This window comes from Microtus oregoni, unplaced genomic scaffold, assembly GCF_018167655.1.
Source record: "Microtus oregoni isolate MIOR12 unplaced genomic scaffold, Mior012 000037F_ref0000500, whole genome shotgun sequence".
Lineage (NCBI taxonomy): Eukaryota > Metazoa > Chordata > Mammalia > Rodentia > Cricetidae > Microtus > Microtus oregoni.
Window position 1 is genome coordinate 25,350,174 of NW_024543096.1, and position 12,752 is coordinate 25,362,925.

Consider the following 12,752-nt stretch of genomic DNA (forward strand, 5'->3'; position numbering starts at 1 on the left):
CAATCGGGTGTCTTAGGCAGGCAAAGTAGCACAGAATTAAACCAAGAAGAATGCAACACATCTTTGCATCATTAAATAAATATTCCACAGCATAAATTAATGTAACACATCTTAAATTAATATTCCACACCCAGGCAGGGCTGGTGGGCAGAGAGAATAAGGAGGAGGAGGAATCTAGGTCAAGAGAGAATGAGGGAGAACGAGAGGGAGATGCCCAGGGCCAGCCAGGCAGGCAGCTGCTAGCCAGCCAGACACAGAGGAAGCTGGAAAGTAGGGTGTGCAGAATGAAAGAAAGGTAAAAAGCCCTGAGAAAAATGTAGAAGAGAAACAGGTTAAATTAAGTTATAAGAGCCAATGGGGCAAATATAAGATAATGTAGAACATTTATAACTAATAATAAGTCTCAGTGTCTCTATTTGGGAGCTGGTTGGCAGCTCAAAGATGGGACCAATGGTTGGAGCAAAGTGACCAAGGGAACAGTGGCAGGAGGGAAGGTCATGGAGACAGTACTGGTGATGACGAGGCAGGATCAGACAACATGGTCTCATGGGTCAGTCTGTGATAGGTGTTTCTGGCACCGCAAATGGTGAGGGGGAAAGCAGCTGGAGGCCTTGAACAAGAGATAAGGTTTACTTTTAAAAGGATCACTGTGCCTACAGTGCACAGGAGAGACAGAAAGGGACAGGGTAGAGGGATGGGGACAAAGACAGAAAGAAGGGACCCACTAAGAAGTTCTCGCAGCAGTCCGTGTGAAATGTGGTGGGTAGGATGTGAGAGCAATCTGAACCTGGATATTCACGAGAAGGGTGCATGGAAATGAATTTTCCAGAGCTTTGGAGGGGTGCATGCATGCATGCATGTGTGTGTGTATAGTTCAGTTCCATGCTACCCTAAAGATGAAAATGTGGATTTTGATTTCTAGGAAATATGTGCAGGTAGAGGAGAGAAACGATGTCCCATATGCTATAGGTGAGGGAGATGAGGGGAAGCAACAAAGGTTCTTGAGAGGACAACGAGGAGATTGGGGTACCAGGAAGCCCATGGTTTCTATTATTGGCTGTGTCAGCGGTCGGACATGATGATCACACAAGTAGATGTCGGGCGTGTGGAGGAAAAGATCACTGGGCACCAGGCAGGAGAAGAGCCAAGTGTCACAACGCTGTTCAGTTCCAAGGTGGTGATAGGATAGGAACGATAGTGGAGAGGGGGGCAGCGGGCCGTATGCTGACATGTGACTCCACGGACCCGGGAGCAGGCAAGGTGACAGCAATGAGAATCTTACGAGGCTGTAAAGTTTGATGACTCGCTCTAAAAAGAAGCTAGGGTTTTGAAGGAGAAAGGACGGCCATAGGAGTTCCAAGGCATTTCCAGGTGGATAGTCACTCCACCCAGCCTTGAGATGCAGGGATGCGGTTTTGTGTAGTAATAAGGGCGGCGGGGCTGCCTCCCCGGCACCCTGGCCGCCTGCTTGGCTAGCTTATGCCCGAAATAACAACACACAAACTGTATTCATTTAATCACTGCTTGGCCCTTTTTTTATCTAGCTTCTTCTAGGCTAATTCTCACATATTAATTTAGCCCATTTCTAATCATCTGTGTATGGCACCCCAAGGTGCGCTTACCAGGAAGATTCTAGCCTATGTCCATTCTGGGTCGGAGCTTCATCCCGGGAGCGGGGCATGGCGTCTCTCTCAGGCGTCTGCTCCCGAGAGGAGAGCTGTTGAGACTCTGACCTCACTTCCTCTTCCTCCCAGCGTCCTGTTCTGCCTACTCCTCCCACCTATCTTTCAACCAATAAAATGGGCCAAGGCAGTTCCTTTATTAGCCAATGACCTTCCTCCATCAGTTTTGGTCCAGAGCATGAGGCTCGAGATGGCATGGTGAATGGAAGACAAGATTGTTGGGGACTAGCCTGAGGATGGGTACACCCCAGATTAGGGGATAGAGAGCACAGTAAGTTGCCCTTGTAAACAAATAGAATATTTGTTTAACTATGTAAAGATGTGTTGCATGAGTTTCATTTTGCCTGCCAAAGCACCTGATTGTTCTAATAAAAAGCTGAATGGCCAATAGCTAGGCAATAGAAGGATAGGTGGGGCTGGCAGGCAGAGAGAAGAAGTAGGAGGAAGAATCTAGGCTCAACAGAGAATGAGGGAGAAAGAGAGGGAGATACTCAGGGCCAGCCAGCCAGGTAGACACCAGACAGACAGACATGGAAGAAACAAGAAAGTAGGACATACAGAATATAAGAAAAGTTAAAAAAAACAAACAACCAAACAACCAACCAACCAAACAAACAAACAAAAACCCGAGGTAAAATGTGGTTGAAGAGAAAGAGGTTAGATTAGGTTATAAGAGCTAGCGGGACAAGCATAAGCTAAGGCCAAGCATTCGTAACTAATATTAAGTCTCTGTGTTATGAGTTGGGGGCTGGTGTTCCAGGGAAACCTGTTACAAATTATAATAATGCTATGGTCTCCAGAGCTCAGAGCAAAGGAAGTGCACACTTCCCAGTTCCATTTGTAGGAGGTAATCTTGGAGTAAAGTGAGTTTGATCATGGTCTTTTGGACCACGTGTCTTCCTTTACGTGTGTTAAAAGTATCATGCTTGGAATGGAGAGGGAGATGGCTTAGAAGGTAAAGGCACCTGCCAGCAATCCTGTTGATCTGAAGTCAATCTCTGAAGCTCACGTGGTGGAAGAAGAGAACTGACTCTTGAAGGCTGTTGTCTGGCATGAGCACGCACACACATACACACACATGCGTGTGTGCACTGACAAAGGTTCAGATAGATATTGGAATGAATGGATGAACCCCACTTGCTGTTTTTGCAAGATTTGATGCCCACAGTGACCAAGTCAACAGGACAACACTTTTTACAGGACATTGCTATGGCTATTGCTGTTACTTCCATCATCTATCCATCTGTCTGTCCATCTATCCATCCATACATCTATCTGTCCACCCACCCACCCACTCATCCATCCATCCATCCATCCATCCATCCATCCATCGATCCATCCGTCAACCACCCACCCACCCACCTACCCAGTAAATTTTGTTAAATGTTCACTATATACAGGCCACAATTCTGAGTCCTAGCTGGTTAACAGAGAGTAAGTGAGAAATCATACTTGTCTCCTGTGCACTTATGTTAACTACTTTTTTAAAATTTTTTTGATTTATTTATTATGTGTACAGCCTTCCATGTGTGCCCGCATGCCAGAAGGGGGTGCCAGGTCTCATTAAAGATGGCTGTGAGCCACCATGTGGTTGCTGGGAATTGAACTCAGGACCTCTGGAAGAGTAGTCAGTGCTCTTAACCACTGAGCCATCTCTCCAGCCCCTGTTAACTACTTTTTAAAAACCAAAAAGGAAGTCCATTAGAGAAAATAAGTTTCACAACATGTAGAGATATATTTAAATAAACTCACAAGTTTCTTTAAATATGCTTACTCAGACCCATGTAAAGGGGGAAAAGTGACCTGAGCCCCTAGGGAACTAAGAATTTATAAAACGCATTTTCCAGTCTTCCCATAATGTTTGCCTTCCTGGGAACAGAGACCAAACATTCCATTCCTGTAGATATCAGGGGCAGGAAAACTGAAAGCTTCAGTTCAGTCAAGTTGAAATGAGAAGGTGTGTGAAGGTTAGACTGGCAATTATTTCAACTGAATAATGGGTGGTGGGGAAGTGTGACCATGGTCACACTTCTTGTGTTGAGAGCCACCTTTGTGGGGTGGTGATCAAGCCTTTCCGGGCGAGGTCATTTTCAGATAGCTGTGGCCGGTTCATCCCTCACCCTTGAAGAGCAGCGACCCAGAGGACTCTGCACCTGTCTGGTCTTAGCCTTCTGCCATGCCGCAGCATTGCAGGGCAAACAATGCCTTCCAGATGATGCTCCTGGCTTGCCAGATCTCAGATGGCAGAGAACCCTCTAGGGCCACATCAGGCCCTTCATGTACCTGGGGCGGGCCAGGAGTTGATCTACCCCCTACCGTGAACTGGGGAGGTTTTAATAGAAGAATATGTGAGATAATGATTACTAGGTTGGCTTTATATTTTTTTGTTTGCAAAATAATGGGTTTTGGGTTAAACTGAGGCAGGTGTGCGGATGTTCTGGTGAAGTCCATGCAGCCTCTCCCCCAACATCAAACCATAAAAGACTCTGATAATAGTTGTCAACCAGCGTCAATAATTGTAGCAAGGGTCTGGAATATCAATCAAAGGAAAGACAAGCATTTTGATAGCATTAATCAGAGCTAGTCTCCTCCCGCAAAGCGCGCCAAAGCTCTTGGAGTGCTGCCTGCTCCTATTGTCTCCTGTCTGCTGCTTTTGACTCCCATCCACTCCCCCCTCCCCCACTGAGGCCATCGTGGAATTGGGGAATTAACTCGGCGCAGAGTTGGTCTAGTTTGGAGGGGAAGGCAGATACAAATGGAGAAAGTTCAAACGGTGGAGAAGAACAAACACCCTGTGTTACTAAACATCAGCTGGCAAGGGTAACAGACATGTGCAGTGGGCAGCCATCGTGGATGGTTTCCTCTCCTGGCCAAGAGGAAATGGTCATAGACGATGAGGCCTGGGTATGTCTCTAGAAGGAATTCACATGTGTTTCCATTTTGAGTAGTCAGGGGCTATATGTTTAGGGTTTTTTTTTTTCCTTTCCCTTTAAAAAAGAAGTGTGTGTGTGTGTGTGTGTGTGTGTGTGTGTGTGTGTGTGTGGCGGGGTGGGGGATGTCTCCCCACAGAGGCTACTGGCTTCTCATGCAGCTGTCTCCCAGTGCTGGATCGCAAGTGTGGAACCCTGGCTTTTCTATTGGTGTTGGGGATCGGAACTCAGGTCCTAACATTTACTCAGCTGCCCCAGCTGTAAGGCCTCTCAGCAACTCTCTGTTATCTGCTATCACTGACTCTGCTGGTTGCTTCCCATGCTTGGCTTTAATGGTTCCCCTGAACCAAACAACTGCCCGCACCTCTTAGAGATTCTCCTGGGCGGATCATGCTTCTCTGTCTTACACAGGACAGACCCTCTTTCACTCACGGAGGTCTGCCTGTTTATTTTAGGTCTCCATTAGGTTGGCTACATGACAGCCAAGAGGGTGACTTAGAGATTTAAGTATTTTTAGATTGAAAATTTTCCTAAATCACCTTCGGTATTGTGTCAATTGAGTTATTTTTATTTTAATTTTTTAAGACAGGGTCTCACCGTGCAGCACTGGCTGGCCTGGAACTCACTGACTCCTGCCTCTGCCTCCCCAGTGTGGTGATAAAAGTTCAACGTGCCTACTTTATATTCATTTATAACGGGCTCAACTTGCACAGATTAAATATCTGAGAGTGTACCCAGCGAAAGGTGAAGCAGAAGACTGGATCAGTGTATCAGGTAAAAAGATTTTTAGCATTATACTTTTTTTCATAGGATTGAAGTCACTGAAAATTAGAAGAAATATTCATATGACATAAACACATGCCTGTATATTTATATACCAACATAAAACCAGAATAAATGGTTGAAAAATTCAACCAGTGGCTGATTCATCTTAATGCTGTCAAAGGTTCATTTTGATTAATATTTTTTTCTCTGAGTTGACTGACACTTTGTGGTAAATCATGACTTTGGATAGACATCACCAATATAAACCACTACAGACAGCTCCCTGGAAAATTAATTGGTCAGCTTCTGCTGAAATAACAGATAACAACCTACATTAGAAATTTCACACATAAACAAATTATTATTCTTTGTTGGATAAGGTAACTAATTAATTTTCCAGGGATCTGTAAGTCCTGGAAACTTACTAACTAATGGTAAGCGGAAATGTGTTTGAATTTCAAGTGTCTGGATTTTTTTCACCTTTTATTTCACAATGAGGTACCCAGTTTCTCCAAGTGCTAATAAATAACCAACATCAAAACAGTATAAATTGGAACATGTCTTTTCTCATTGTTCTTTTCCACACTATCAAAAGCCAATTTTTAGCTATGAAGTGCAAACACACACACACACACACACACACACACACACACATACACACACACACATACACACATACACACACACACACACACACACACATTTTTGGATAGACCTTTAAAAGGGCAATTAAATAAGCACGAAAAACGTTGCCCCCAAATTATACATACCTTAATTTGAATAAGTCAAGGAACATACAGAAAACTAAAGCAGAGGCAGAAATGGCTGATTGAGCTTATAATCCACAATAATCACTATGTATAAAATCGTGCCTTCCTAAGAAACGGTAGCTTTAAACATGATCAAGTCTTGTCTATTCCTGTTCTCTCTCAGCAGCTGTCTTTGTCTCAACACCCAACATGGCTCCTCTTGATGACGCTTCCCCTGTTGTCCTGTTTGGGCAATGAGTGCCTTGGTGTCTTTGTTTCTCTGATTAGGCTCTGTTTTGTGAATGGCAAGTTTAGACTTTAAATCTTCCACCTGAATTATTACAAGGGAGATTTGGTAATTAAGTTCTAACAAGATTTAAATGATATTAAAAACAGTCAGTTAAAAGGAAACACAGCCTTGGGCTTTGTTGTAAATTTGTATAATTATTTTTAGTCCTCTGGAGGATGCATAATTATGTTTCTGTATTTATAAAAATACTGCCTCTGAGGCACCAAAATGAATTTTACAGTATGCTAATTTACATATTAATGTTACTCTTTGTGTGTCGACATTTCTTTGGCTGAAAAGAAAGATTTTTCTAGGAAATTTTCAAAGTTACCATGAAGCCTGCAAAGGCTTTTTGATTGGTAACTCTGGATAAAACCACAGCTTAGGAAGAAAGTTTGATTGTCTAAGAAGGAAGAAACTTGAGGCAGACTCAACACTCAACCTTGAGTCTTAGAACCTGGGAAACCTGGGGAACAGTAGAGTGCTGCCACCAAAAATAATATCCCATAGCATTTCCCCAGCACTGTTCATGCCGTGAGATCTGGATTCTCTGTGTGTGTTAGTCAGCTTTCGAGTCCTACAAACAAACAAGCAAACAAACCACCCAACCTAGTCAACTTAAACAACACCAAGGTTTAGTTTGACTTTCAGATTCAGGGGTTTTCATCCATGGTCAGTTGACTTTCGGCCTCTGCTTTCTGAGTGCTGGGACCATTGAGTGACCATGGCCAGCTTGAAGACACTTTTCTTAAGGAGAAATTTGGAGTAATCTTCTGGGGGCGCATGCTTGTGTTCTTTGGAGACTTTTAGGACTGTGGAAAAGGCATGGTTGGGGCTGGGAAGGTCAGCAGACTTGAGTGAGGATGTGCAGGAGACATGGCCTTTCTGTAGGCAAGGACCTCGTGTTTGGTGGGTGGCGTTCAGGGGAGGTTGTTCAGGAGGGAGAAAGATGAGTGTACTGCAGGTTTCTCAAAAAGGAGCCTGTGGGGGAAAGACGCTGGTGTCTCAGAGCCTGAACTGATGCTGTCTCTATCACTGACAGACCGAGAGAACATTCCAACACTGCTGTCTCAGTCATGTTTCTATTGCTGCGACAAGAACATGATGGCCAAGGCCATGTACCGAATAAAGGATTTATTTGAGGCTTGTGATTACAAAGGGTTAGAGTGCATGACCACCATGGCATGGAGCATGGCAGCTGTCAGGCAGTCATGGACTGGAGCAGCAGCTGAGGGCTTACACTTTGAGACACAACCATGAAGGAGAGAGACAGAGACAGAGAGACAGAGAGAGGCATGACTTTCTGGTTGGATTTAAGGTCTGCTCCATGGAGAAATTCATGCTCGGTACTATAAACCATGTTTAAAAAAAAAAAAACAAGGATGGGAAGGTTATGGGCCAGAGAGAAATATACTATTATTGGCTAAGTAGGTGCATCCAAATGTCTTCTAAATATTTATATGTATACACATAGATTAGTGCTCTCTCAACCTTGGTCAGAGGAGCGTCTTTGCACAGTGGGCGGCAGTCAACGCAAGACTGGCCGCTAGTTAAGTTGCTGAGAGGAAGTAACTTTTGAGTGATTGTTTCTAAATGAGACCTCAATACCAACCCCATCAAGGCTCAGGGAACACTGAAGAGGTGGGGGAGAAGAGCTGCAAAGTGGATAGGACTTGCCTGTTACACCCGTGAATGCACAGCAGCTATGCTTACCTGCGAAAGTCCTTCAAGAGATCAAGCCCATCAACGTAAGGACATGGATAGGAAAGGGTCCCACGAGGTCCCACCCCTAGCTGAGGAATTATTGGGAACCAATGACTGTTGTGAAGGGGAACCATTTTTCTCCGGGAAATGGCTGCTGATTGGTTGCCCATGATCCAATGAATGACCCATATCCATGTGCTTCATAATTTGGATTATGCATATTCTTTTTCGCTGTTTTATAGGTGAGTATAATGTGACTTGATGGGGCCAGGAAAGTTGACTAAATTACCAGCTTCAAATGACAGAGCAAAGATCTCACACCAGATTTGATTCCAAATCTTTTTCTTGAGCCATAGCTCTGCTGCCAGGGTTAATAAGGAGGAGGCTGAGCCTACAGTATCTGTTCCACCATGTTTTAAGGTAGAGAGGAGAGCTAGGAAACCGGTCTCTGAGAAAGTGCCTAGAGACTGAAGTGCTGCCCCATTTCCCCAGAAGCTGGGGGCTGGAAAAGGACACTCACTGACTGCTATTGTCTGGCTGGGTCCCCTTTTGTCTCGGTAGCTCATCACCATTGTTCTGCCAGATGTCCTCTTGTGGTTGAAGAACCGAGGCTGGCCAAAGGCACTCAGAGGCTGATTATGGTATGCTAATGAGCACCCGGTGCTGGATGCTAGGCTGGGCCTTCTTATTATGTAATAAGGAAAGGGCATTCAATAGTGGTTTTCATGTATTACAGAGGTCCTCCGCTGTCATCAGTATCCTGCCCACGTAGACCCTGCCTTGAGCTGGTGGTTGTTTCACATCTCGAGATTAGTCAGCTCAAAAACGTTCGGAATACCTCCAATCCCTGCAAATTCGTTTGCCTGCTGATTGCGGGCTATTAGCATACCGGGGATGGGGGGAGGAGAGCCGTGTGCTTTGGACAGAGTCCCCTCCTGTACTTGTCCTCCTTTCTCCACTTTTAAGGCTAGCTCGGGACTAGGAAGGCCTTAGCTCGAATCCCTGATTCATTTCCCACAGGTTCCGTCCCAGGCAGATTGCTTGACTTCTCAGTCTCAGTCACACACTGTAAAAGAAAAAATAATCATCATGACATTCACTGTGGAGTAATGCGACCCTGCGATGGTTACAGGCAAAGGCTGCACCTGTATCTTCCATCTCTTCGAGCCCAGGTGAAGGCCCTTTGTGAGTAGCTGTGATTGCGACTAACCCAGCCCTTAAACCAGTTCCAACTGGATCCGCTACTTTTTATTAGTTATGCAGAAGGATGTGGAGTTCTGGAACTAGGCTGATTTAGGGCTTAGTTACATTGCCCGAGTGTGGGACCTGGGGACCAGACTGCTAGGGTGACCAACAGTCCCAGTTTGCCCTGGTTGGTAAGATTTTGAGAAAAAGGACAGTAATGTTTGGATGGAAAGCTTCAGTAAACAGGGCTGAGCCCGTTGCCCCTCCCAGCATGTATCTGCCTGTGATAAAGCCTTCATTGCCGCTTTAAAGTTCAAATGCCTAAAGCCCCCACACACTTTACCTCCCCATGATGGAGATAAGGAGGAGGCTCAAAGACAGGGCTTCTTCTGTGCCTGTGATGGGTGATGTCTGTGGGGACTGGGAAGGGGGCCTGATAAGACACAGGTCACCAGACATTCCCATTCTTGTAGGTGCACTATTTGAGACAGAATTAATCATGTTTTTTTTTCTTTTCTTTTTCTTTTTTTTTTCTGGTAGAACGTAGCAAAGAATGAGGTCTTAATTAAACTCCCCTGTATAGTTAGCTAACTTTCCTTTTTATGGGAAATTGAGATATTCTTAATATAAGTAGGATTGTTACATCATCAAAAGACAGTCTGTTGCTTGTGCTTGCTCCCCTGGTTTTAGGAAATCCTCGCTTCCTGTTCTCTGTAGCTGCGAACAATTCACACGTGGGAGGAGTGTGTGTGTGTGTGTGTGTGTGTGTGAGAGAGAGAGAGAGAGAGAGAGAGAGGAGAGAGACAGAGAGAGGAGAGAGGAGAGAGACAGAGAGAGGAGAGAGACAGAGAGAGGAGAGAGACAGAGAGAGAGAGAGAGAGAGAGAGAGAGAGAGAGAGAGGAATTTAGAATCCTTAGAGTTCCAGCCAGGAAGAGTTTCACTAGACACGTGGCTTCCTAAAGATGCTAGAGAAATGGAAGCGTTTTATCTAAACCCTGGCTTCTTGTGGATGAGGTATAAGGATCAACAGATCCACAGGTGGGCACTGACTTTGTAAACCCTCCATTTTCTGGGTCATGCCCCTCTTATGAGCAGACAGGCTGGTCAAATAAGAGGAGCTTGACTAAGGGCCGGTTTTACTTTCTTAGGTCTTTAGGACATGGTAGGGTAATCTCACTTGTCTCAGGCCACATCAGGGCCTTGCAGCCAGGAATGTTTTCCCAAGGGTCCAAAACCAAACCAGGAGTCGATTTCAGTCAGCTGCCAGTATTGAAAGCAGTTTCTGTTTGCATGAATCCTGGTACTGGACTGATGGTACTGGTTCCTGACTTGAAAGACAATTCTAAGCATCAATGATAAAAATGAAGATACACGAAATGTTGTCTGGGAAAGCTTTGATTTTTCAGCTATATTATGTAAGAAATCGGTGTCCTCATGTGGGCTCCTTGGCCAGATTATTAAATGCACCAAACTGGGTGGCAATGAAGAACCAATCGGCATTATAAAAGTCTTTCTCGGCACTGAGTAGGTTTTTAAAAAATCTGTCCAGCACTCTGCATGGCCCAGGATGTCTATTCTGAACAGGGCCACCGTGGGGGTCACAGATGACCAGATCAGAGCTCCAGGCTTAGCTGACACATGGCTCCATCATGTCACAACACCATCTGGCTGGCTTTCTCTCTCCCGGGAGTTCAGCGTCGTCTGACTGGGTGACGGATGATGAGCATGGCACAGCCTCGCACTGTAATACATCAAGACCCAGCTCTTCTTTGAAGGTGAATTAGTCAAAGGATGGAGTTCCTGCAAGCTCCGAACCTCAGGAAGGGAGCTCTTTAATGCCGGAAGGGAAGACAAGACAGCTAGCTGGTGGGAGGGCGAGCGCCAGCCAGCACAGCAGTCCTGTTCGAAGCTGTAATCAGCATTTGAGTCACTGTTACCAGTGGAACTTCCCTGTGGTTTCACGCTTCTGAGGTGTGAATCACAACTTTGCCCAGCGTCACCACCCCCAGCAGAGCAGCTGGCTATAGCCAGGGTGTATGTTTTTCCACGTGTCTTTATAAAGGGCATTAAGCCCACTCCTGCTGCGAGCACCCACTCTTCCTCCTCCCTTCACACCCCTTTGCACCCGCTGCATGCAGAAAAAGGGAAGACTATAAAGCAAGGAAATCTTTGTCACTGTGTCCAACACAGGGCATATGCTCTGGGGCATTCATTCATTCATTCATTCATTCATCTGACGAGCTCAGGAGGGTAATATAGTCTTTCTGTGTATCATTTTCAAAGGGCAGGGCTTAAAAAGGAAACACATTTGTAATCTCCTGTAGCCGGATGGCTGGAAGAGACTTTCCGTGGTAGAGTAACACAGTGGCTCTGTGATGTCATCCATCTGGCTTTTCTCCCATCCGAGTACTAACCAGGCCCGACCCTGCTTAGCTTCCAGGGTCAGATGAGATCGGTGCAGTCAGGGTGGTATAGCCATAGACCTATCTGACTTTTCTCTTTAGACATAAGCTTATGGTAGAAAGATGGCTGCTGCATAGTAACACAGGTCGGAGGAAGAGAGAAGAAAGGGCATGCCCTTTAGTTCTTAAGAGCAAAAATTTGGAGGTTTTCTGTCCAGAATTGTGTCTGTTGTGAAGAAGACATCACTACTGAAGGGAAATTAGATCACCCTGAACAGCAGGGTGATCCCTCCCTCCCTCTTCTTGCAAGGACATGGTTGATTGGAATGTTGAAAATAAAGCAAAGGGTTGGCCATTTACTGCCTGAAAATGAATTTTGTCCATCGTCAGCTTTCTGGTCTGAGGACCAGGAGAAACTTCCGGGAGCCACCATAGGGTGGGTTGTGCCAGGTGTAGTCACACATTTTCCAGACCTGAACTTACCCCATCAGCCCCCGGGGCAGCCTTAGACCGGCAGCCCTCTGCAGAAGAGATCCATCCTGCCTACGTTTGGGCTCCATTCGGGGTCAGCTGTGTCTTAGGACCCATCAAAGCAGTGGTAGAAGAGCCTGGTCTCCTTGGGGCCACCCAGCTTCAGGGTTCCTGAGTACCCGGGTTTCCTGCGTCTGAGTCGCCCGGGTGTCTCTCTCTCTCTCAGAAGCTCTTAACTAGCACTCAGATTTTGATGGCAGCGCTGTTATTCCTGTTGAGTTCAAATAGACTCACACTATTCTGCATTCAGAGTAGCCGAGAAAGCCTGCTCTCTTCACAAGACGCGAACATCAGAGGAAGAGATTTGTACACGGCGAGAGCCAGACCCCTAAGGACAGCTTGTGCAACTAAATTGGAGGAAATGCGGGTATTTGAGAACTAGGAAGCAATCATTGTCTCATCCTCATCCTTTTTTTTTTTTTTTTTTTTTTTTTTGTTATTCCTCCTCCTCCTCTGTGACCATTTTTTAAAATTGCTCTCAGGAGGGGAAAAGTGAGAGTCAGTTTCCCTTCAA